Raw genomic sequence first — 8,057 nt, 5'->3', positions numbered from 1 at the left:
GTGAAAGTGATTAAGGGAAGTAGACGAAGGGAACGAAGTGGTCGAGATCCCAAAGAAGAGGGGTGACTTGACAGTCGAGGGAGATTAGAAGCGAGGAGAAACCTTACCAACAATAGATGTGGAAGGATGGTGAAGAGGGAGGAGGGAGGAGTCTAGAGAGAAGATAGGAGGCAAGAAATTAAGAATCCAATAGCATAATGAAGTTGGTTGCTATCCATATATTTATAGAGGCTAGCCAACAAGTCCTAAAATAATATGAAACCCTAATTCTAGAGGATTCCCTTCAATCACGTTCGAACGTGCCCAATCGCGTTCGAACACACTCAAAAAGCCTCTTCTCTGAATTTGCGAATGCTACACAGACATTCGAACGCGGGCGTTCACAAGGGCGTTCGAACGCGACTCCATCTGCGTTCGAATGTAACCTACAGAAATTTTATTTTAATTAAAATAAACACCTAATGTAATAAGTAAAGATCTTAACTAAGTGTATCATATATATATATATATTTCAGTTGCACCTACAATCAAGTATACAACTAAATTAGATTTACATAGAATAATTCGAAGCAAGTAAATATAACTAATAACAATCTACATTGTCAAAACATTTTACATTAAATTTGTTGTTATTGGTCTTAAATGTATTACAGTTACAACAAATAATAATCAACTTAATAAGATAAAGGATATTACCTTCTTGGGTGGAATTTCATGGCTAGATTGAGAAGATTGTACTTCATCTTGTGGCTGAACCTTCGGACTTATAAAGTTGTGAACATTCTATTTAAAAAAATATTTATAATTGTTACCCAATGTTCATAATTTAAACTAAAGGAGATTACTAAATTACCTGTGCAGTTTCAAATGGAATAAATGATTCTCCGTTTTCTGAATGATGCATTTCCTTTGGTTAGTTCTCCATTGATTCTAGCTTTGTCATCATTAGTTTCATTTGTTTTTGCATATCTACATACATTTGCTTTGCATGAATTTTGTTATATCCCGAGCCTAAATCCCAAATAATTTTTCTAGTCTCATAGAAAGTATTAAGTAGTGTTTCGCCTTCTGGTAATACCTTCTTCAACAACTTAAGCAATTTGTGTAAATAAAGTGTTACTCCATTTGTTGAGGCACTTCAAGTGAAATGGATGAACAATAAAAGAAAGTTTGATAAATGTCCTACATCCCGGATACAATTCTTTTTGGGCAACTTCTACTAGTTTTTAAAATTTGTACGTTTCTACAATAGGCTCTTCTTGAGCTTTCTCTTCATCTTCTTCTTTGTTATCTAGATCTGAAAATCTAAATACTTCATGTAACATCCTATGGATAGATATCGTCATGATTTTCTAATCTGTCATCACTAAATGAAGCACTAACTTCTCCATGAAAAATCCAACTTGTATAACCACTTAAAAATTAATAAGAAAGTAAATGGTCAAGAACTTCTTGATTATGCCAAAGGCGAATGGTGCATTTTATACATGGACATAAGATTACTCCTCCCCGAGCTGTATAGTCAAATGCAAATTTAAGATCAATGTATGTTGTACTTTCGCTATATTTTCACATTAAATGTGATCAAAATATGAGAGAATAGATCATAATTGCGAACAAAACAATTGAAAAAAAATTGTTATATAAAAGCAACCTTGACTCTCTTCAATCCAGCTTCTATCCATCATATTTAAGTTGTGATTTTCTTGAAAAAGTCTACAAAATTTAAGAAGAAGAATCTCTTTGATATATATATATATATATGTATATAGTTCCATTTATGATTTACAATGAGTACAACTAAGGCATTTAACAATATAGTATGGATATACCTTGAATACTCCATGCACAATACTAATGTGATATAGTTTAGATGTAATATGGATGTTCCATTTGTAGGTAATTAGTAGAAGCTTTAAACATGGTAAAGAGGAAAAAGTAAATATGATCTAAGTAGAAACAAATATACATGCTTTAATTAGCATTCTCTAAATACCAATAGTCTAAGGTTTAACTTAGTAAATCTAAATACAAATACTCTAAATTTTAAGTTTAACTGAACATGAACATGATACTAAACTAAGAAAATTCAAAATGAATACAAGACTAAACATTTAAATTAGTGTAAATTATATATTTAATGAACTTGGATGCTTCTAACAATGAATACGAGTGTATTCGTACTGAAGATCAAAATAGACAAAAGAAATCTAACTTCATTTTAAAACAAAACATATGCATCTATTTATACAAACATTTGTACATGTATACCACCACTCAAAAAAGGAAACAAACTAGCATTCAAGTATCTTGGATAGGTAATCACCCAAGAACCATCACTCGAGACATCTACAACAACACTCTTCTCATCCTAAGTAATTTCATATAATATGATACGATCTCCCCTCGAGGTTTTATCCCACTTACGACTAGTTCTGGACAGAAATTTACACAGAACTTTCGAGAGATTTTTTAAGGATCTAGTAATTGGATTGATGTAAAATTTTAATATGTTGTAACCCTGGAAGAGAATTTTCTAAGGAATCTAATTTCACTCAAATTAGATAGCTAGATTGGTGAATAGATCTGCAATAGTGGACAAAGGTCGGAGGGTCAAACTTGCGACCTTCATCTAAAAAAAAAGCAACAATCTAGATACATTTATACAAGATTCCTCTCCTTTTACTACAAAAAAAGGAAAATCTAAAATCAATTATATGAACGGTGAACAAAATATTTCTTTTCAAAAGATAAGATAATAGCAAACATTGGTTTATTCATACGAGTGTAGCCAAGAAATATTTAATTTGATGACTTCGAATTGGAAGTAGAAGTTCAAAATAGACATCAAATCTCCATGAAATAGATATACAAAACTTAAAGATTATTAAGCTAGAAGTTATTGATGAATAATCGTACTCACCGGTAGGAAGTAGAGATTGCGGTTTAGAATTCAATCCGGACGACTACCCAAGGATGATGAATAATGATGCATGGCACTTATATTTTTGGATGTGCGCAAAGAGGATTAACAAAATCTGATTACACACGATATGGATTATTATTTTTTCTCCCAAAGAGAACTAAAAGACATGGTATTGGTTATTATTTTTTAATTGTGTATATGTTATGGATACCAAAAACAAATCCCATGAGACCTATCAGCAATCAATTTAGAACTAATAATATAATAGTTATCTAAAAGGAAAATAAAAAAAAAATTATATGCATAATGTTCGGATACCAGTCTTTTGTAATGAGGAATTTTTTTTTTGGCTTTGTCTAACTACTTAATTAGCATTTATCTTCTAAAAAAGATATACAAATTTTATTGATATAAATATAGAGAAATTTACATCTTGACACCTTGCCCTTGTAACAAAATTGCAATTTACACCTTATATTTTCACTATTTGAGAATATACTCAGAAAATATCCTGTTATTGCAGATATGTTAGTTAAACTTAATAAAACTCTTAGGTTAAGTTAATTATAATAGGAAGATTACAAAAATACCCTCAACTAAGTTATACTTACCTAACCTATACTCAACTCAACTAAACCTAACCTAAGCTAATCCAACCCAACCCAAGGGTATTTTGGTCATTTTATTAGAAAATTTAAGCAAAATATATGGTCAAATGGTAAATATTCATATAATAGGGTGTTAATGATAATAAAGACAAAAAGTAAGGTGCTTTTCATAAATTTGGATAAAGTCTAATAATATTCAACTTTTGTGGCAAATACAAGATAAGTGCAACTAAATGTTAATGTCAGCAACAAAATCAAAAAGCATTGCCACAATTTTTAGTAGCAATTAATAAATATTGTTGCTATATGCTAAAATTTACCAGCACTATAAAATAATTGCTACTAAATATCTATCTATAGCAGCACTAGAAATCAGTGTTCCTAAAGGATCCACTTTAGTTGTGTTGAAGTAAAACTGCTGGTATTATAACATTTACAGCAATAATTTTTTAAATTGCTGCTTGCTTAATCAATTTATTAGAAGCATTTTAGAAATTGCTATTAAAAAAAGTGCTGCAAAATCTTAGCTTTATAGTAGTGGAAGCTGAAGTTCTGTAACGCCCTCGCCCGGCACGGGCACGCACACGCGGAGCATGCGATAGGTCGGGCGAGGCCCGTCACGCACAGATACACTCCTGTGCACATATAATCATGACATCATCAAATAACACCTGCTAATATATTCATGATCACATAATCTATCGCTAAATAAATCATACTATCAACCAAATAAATCTGTTATCATATGAATATTCACGTCCATAATAATATACACTAGACCACTATATAATATGGCAGGACCCACACAAGCCACAACAAACCATCAAAATAGAACTAAACAACTGATACACGAGTGCTATAAAATCTGACATATACTATACAAATCATTATCTGATACAATAAGGTACAAATATAACAAACAACGATACATCTCAATGTCTGGTTAAACTATCTTTTCTACCGTCTCGCATCAATAGCTCACCTCATAATCACTCTAAAATATCTTCTTAAGATATCTCAGGTCGCTATCACGTACCACAAATCTAAGGGGTTAGAAAAGAAATAAAGAGAGTCATGAGTAAAAGACTCAGTGAATAGATCTTACCCCGAATCAGTGATGCCAAACAAAGAGTAAATCATTTACTGGATAATATGAATCAGAAAGAGTATCATGTCATAAATGAGTATATGAATATATCCTCAATAATATATAAATGAAAAGTAGATAACATGTCATAACTGATAAAAGTTGAGCATTTTGTTAGACAAAACTAGAAAAAAAAGAGGTAAATTTTGGAAGAGCTACACTATTCTGAGCGCAGTTTGTTGCGAGGAAGAACTATGCCATTCCAACTTATAGAGTTTTTTCTATAATTTCATAACAACATTTTTTTAATATCTTCCGGCTACGAAGTTAGGACGCTTTTCTTTATATTTTTCTATATATCTTTCTCATTTAAGATTCGATTAAACTTTAATTAAAATTATTATATTCTTTTTTTATTTCATCTTCATAAGGCCATATCATGTGTCTGAAGCAGACTATCTTTAGAAAGTTATAATATATGAAAATAATAGTTCAATGTCTTAATAAAATATTAAATATCTTAGTGTTTTTAATAATAAAACACTCAATTTTTTAACATTTTATGTTTAATATCTTTTCCAAGTAAATTGTTAAATTATTCAATACTTTTTTCAATAAAAAAAACTTATCATATCAACGTTTTATTTTTGGCTGTGTAAAACTCTTAATAATTTAATGTTTTGCTTAGCGCCACAATGAAATATATCCGATTTAGTATTAAGTTTATAGTGTAATTTATTTTGATAAACAAAATTTCAAAGTGTTCTTAATTTGGTCAAAGGACTCCATTTTGAAACATATAATACCAAACGTTTTATATATATTCGACAAGTGGGAGATGTAACAAAGAAATGTACATTGCCAACTAATGTGGAGCTTACCTCTTTATGAAGTCCTACTTATAGAAGGGAATCTATCATTTCATTTCATCAGGTATTTGCTAGTCCTATCATTCCCAACTTTAAAATTTTCAAGTGTGGAAGTCTATTACATTTACCATATCAGTGTAATTTGGAATAAAGATGACATTAAAGGTCTATAATTTATATTATATATCTCCATCTAGACTCAGTGTGATTGCTATTTTTATCGTTGTCTTTAAAAGACAAAGTTGTAGAGAGTTGAATAAGCTTTCACATCTCAAAAATTATTAATCAAATTTTGGATGACAAAAATATGATAAATATATTAAATAGATGTTTGTTTTTGCTATATCTTGGTCTTCTGAAATACAATCGATATTATTTTAGATGTGTCCAAAACTTATTCAATTATTTATAACTTTGTCTCTAATTAGTATGTTTAAATTCGGTGTGATTTAGTCGGATATAATAAACAAATAATTGTTTTAGTATTTTATAATTTGACATGTGGTTTGGGCAAATAGAATAAAAAAAGTAATGGTTTCAGTTCTCATATAATTACAAGAAGGTAAAGTGACACAAATAAAATTTAAACAAATAATTATTTAAATTTAGGCTTTTCTACTAAAATACAGGATAACCAATAGTGGCTTTTTCTATAATTTTATATAAATAGAAGGACTTTTATGCAAAATACTATTATAATATAATCTAAGAGAGGGAAATGGGTTTAATTGTTTTCTTGAATCTGGTTAGTGAACACTTTTCTAGCTTTACAATCAAATACTAGTTTAAGGGGGAAGACAATCAAATTTAATCTCAAATTTCTTTGTCACAAAAAAGATGAAAGAAAAAAGAAAAAAAAAATCTAATTCAAAATTTTAAGTGAATCCCATCGGAATCCAACACTTTCACACTGAATTCGACTTCAGTTGGGATGTATTATATCTGTTCGAGTCCATCAAAGAACTATCTAATGCAGAGTTTTTTGACTATTTGCATCTAATTTTTTTTTTACTCGTTTAATTTATTTCGAAATTTAAATGTGAGATTATATATGATTGTAAATCACTGATCAAGCTAGCGACTTTTAAATATATATAAATTTCTCCCTCAGACTTATATTTATTCAACAACTTATATTTGAAAATAAGTAATTTAGTCAATGATTTTTAATCACACTTAGCATTCATTTGGTATTTAAAATTTAAAATATATTAAACACTTAAAATAAATACCTAAGAGGGCTAGTTTGGTTTTTAAAAAAAAACTCTCTAATGCACGGCAGTGCGTCGTCTACTTATGAAAGTCTTGATCAGTTGAATACATCTCCCAATCATTTGAAGAAAACAGACAGCTCTATAAAAAAAAAACGAAGTACACGAAGTCATTCTAATATGATCATGCTAATATATAAAGTACGTCTTAATCTCGATATTTTTTTTTTAATTTTTGTTTCCGATATGCAATAGATTTAGGCTACAGTAAAATTATCATATTTAATAATTCAGTTAGAAAATTTTGAGTTTTTAACAAACTAGACCATTTTTATTTTTTTTAATCGAAATGGATTATCCCTTAAATTTACTACCAAATAAGGTCTAATTCATTGTAGCCCTAACAAAAACGCTGAACTGATTAGTGTTTTTTTCCTGAGTAAAAACACTGATTAGTTCAGCGGTTTTAGATAAAAACAAAATTTCTCTCAATCTGTTGAAAAATGTTGATTAGTTAAGCACAAATAGGGTCTAAATCACTGTAGCTATAACAAAAACGCCGAACTAATTAGTATTTTTTCTTTAAGCAAAAATACTAATTAGTTTAGTGTTTTTAGATAAAGGCAAATTTTCTTTCAATCAGTTGAAAATGCTAAGTTAAAAGAATATATACATATAATGCTGATCAGTTAAGTATAAATAGGGACTAATTCACTATAGTCCTAGCAAAAACGCTAAACTAATTAGTATTTTAGTTTATCGTTTTTAGATAATGACAATTTTTCTCTCAATCCGTTTAAAAACGCTAAGTTAAATGAGTATACGTATATAAAACACTAATCAGCTAAGCATTTTAGGATAAAAAAAAATACTTAACTAATCAGCATTTTTACTTAGGAAAAAAATACCGAACGTTTTTGTTAGGACTACAGTAAATTAGATTCTATTTGATAATAAATTTAAGAAACTTTTGGAATAGAGCTAATTTGGTCAAAAACTTGAAATTTTTCTGGAAAAAAAACAAGAATTTGAAAGAAAGAAAAACTACATACTCGCCTTCATCCTCCTCAAATCTTAGCCGAATTTTACAGCATGATATCACCTATCTCGGACTCGAGCAGTAGTTGCGTTGTTCGGTGGGACACCACCAAAGTCGTAGATATATTAACTAAAACTTCTTCTCTCTCTCCATTCCATCTCATTTATTAACAATAAAGACATCCGTCACCTTCCCCACTCCCTTATTTCAATGCGTGGATTTAAATAATAATAAATAAAAATAAAAATAATAATAAAAAGGGTCAGTACAGTACAGTACAGAGTAGAGAGTACAAAGTGACCACCATAAATCGCCAC

Source organism: Typha latifolia, chromosome 13 (assembly GCF_019914945.1).
Source record: "Typha latifolia isolate L0001 chromosome 13, TyphaL0001v2, whole genome shotgun sequence".
NCBI lineage: Eukaryota > Viridiplantae > Streptophyta > Magnoliopsida > Poales > Typhaceae > Typha > Typha latifolia.
The sequence above is the reverse complement of the archived record's forward strand: the minus strand, read 5'-3'. Positions refer to the sequence as shown.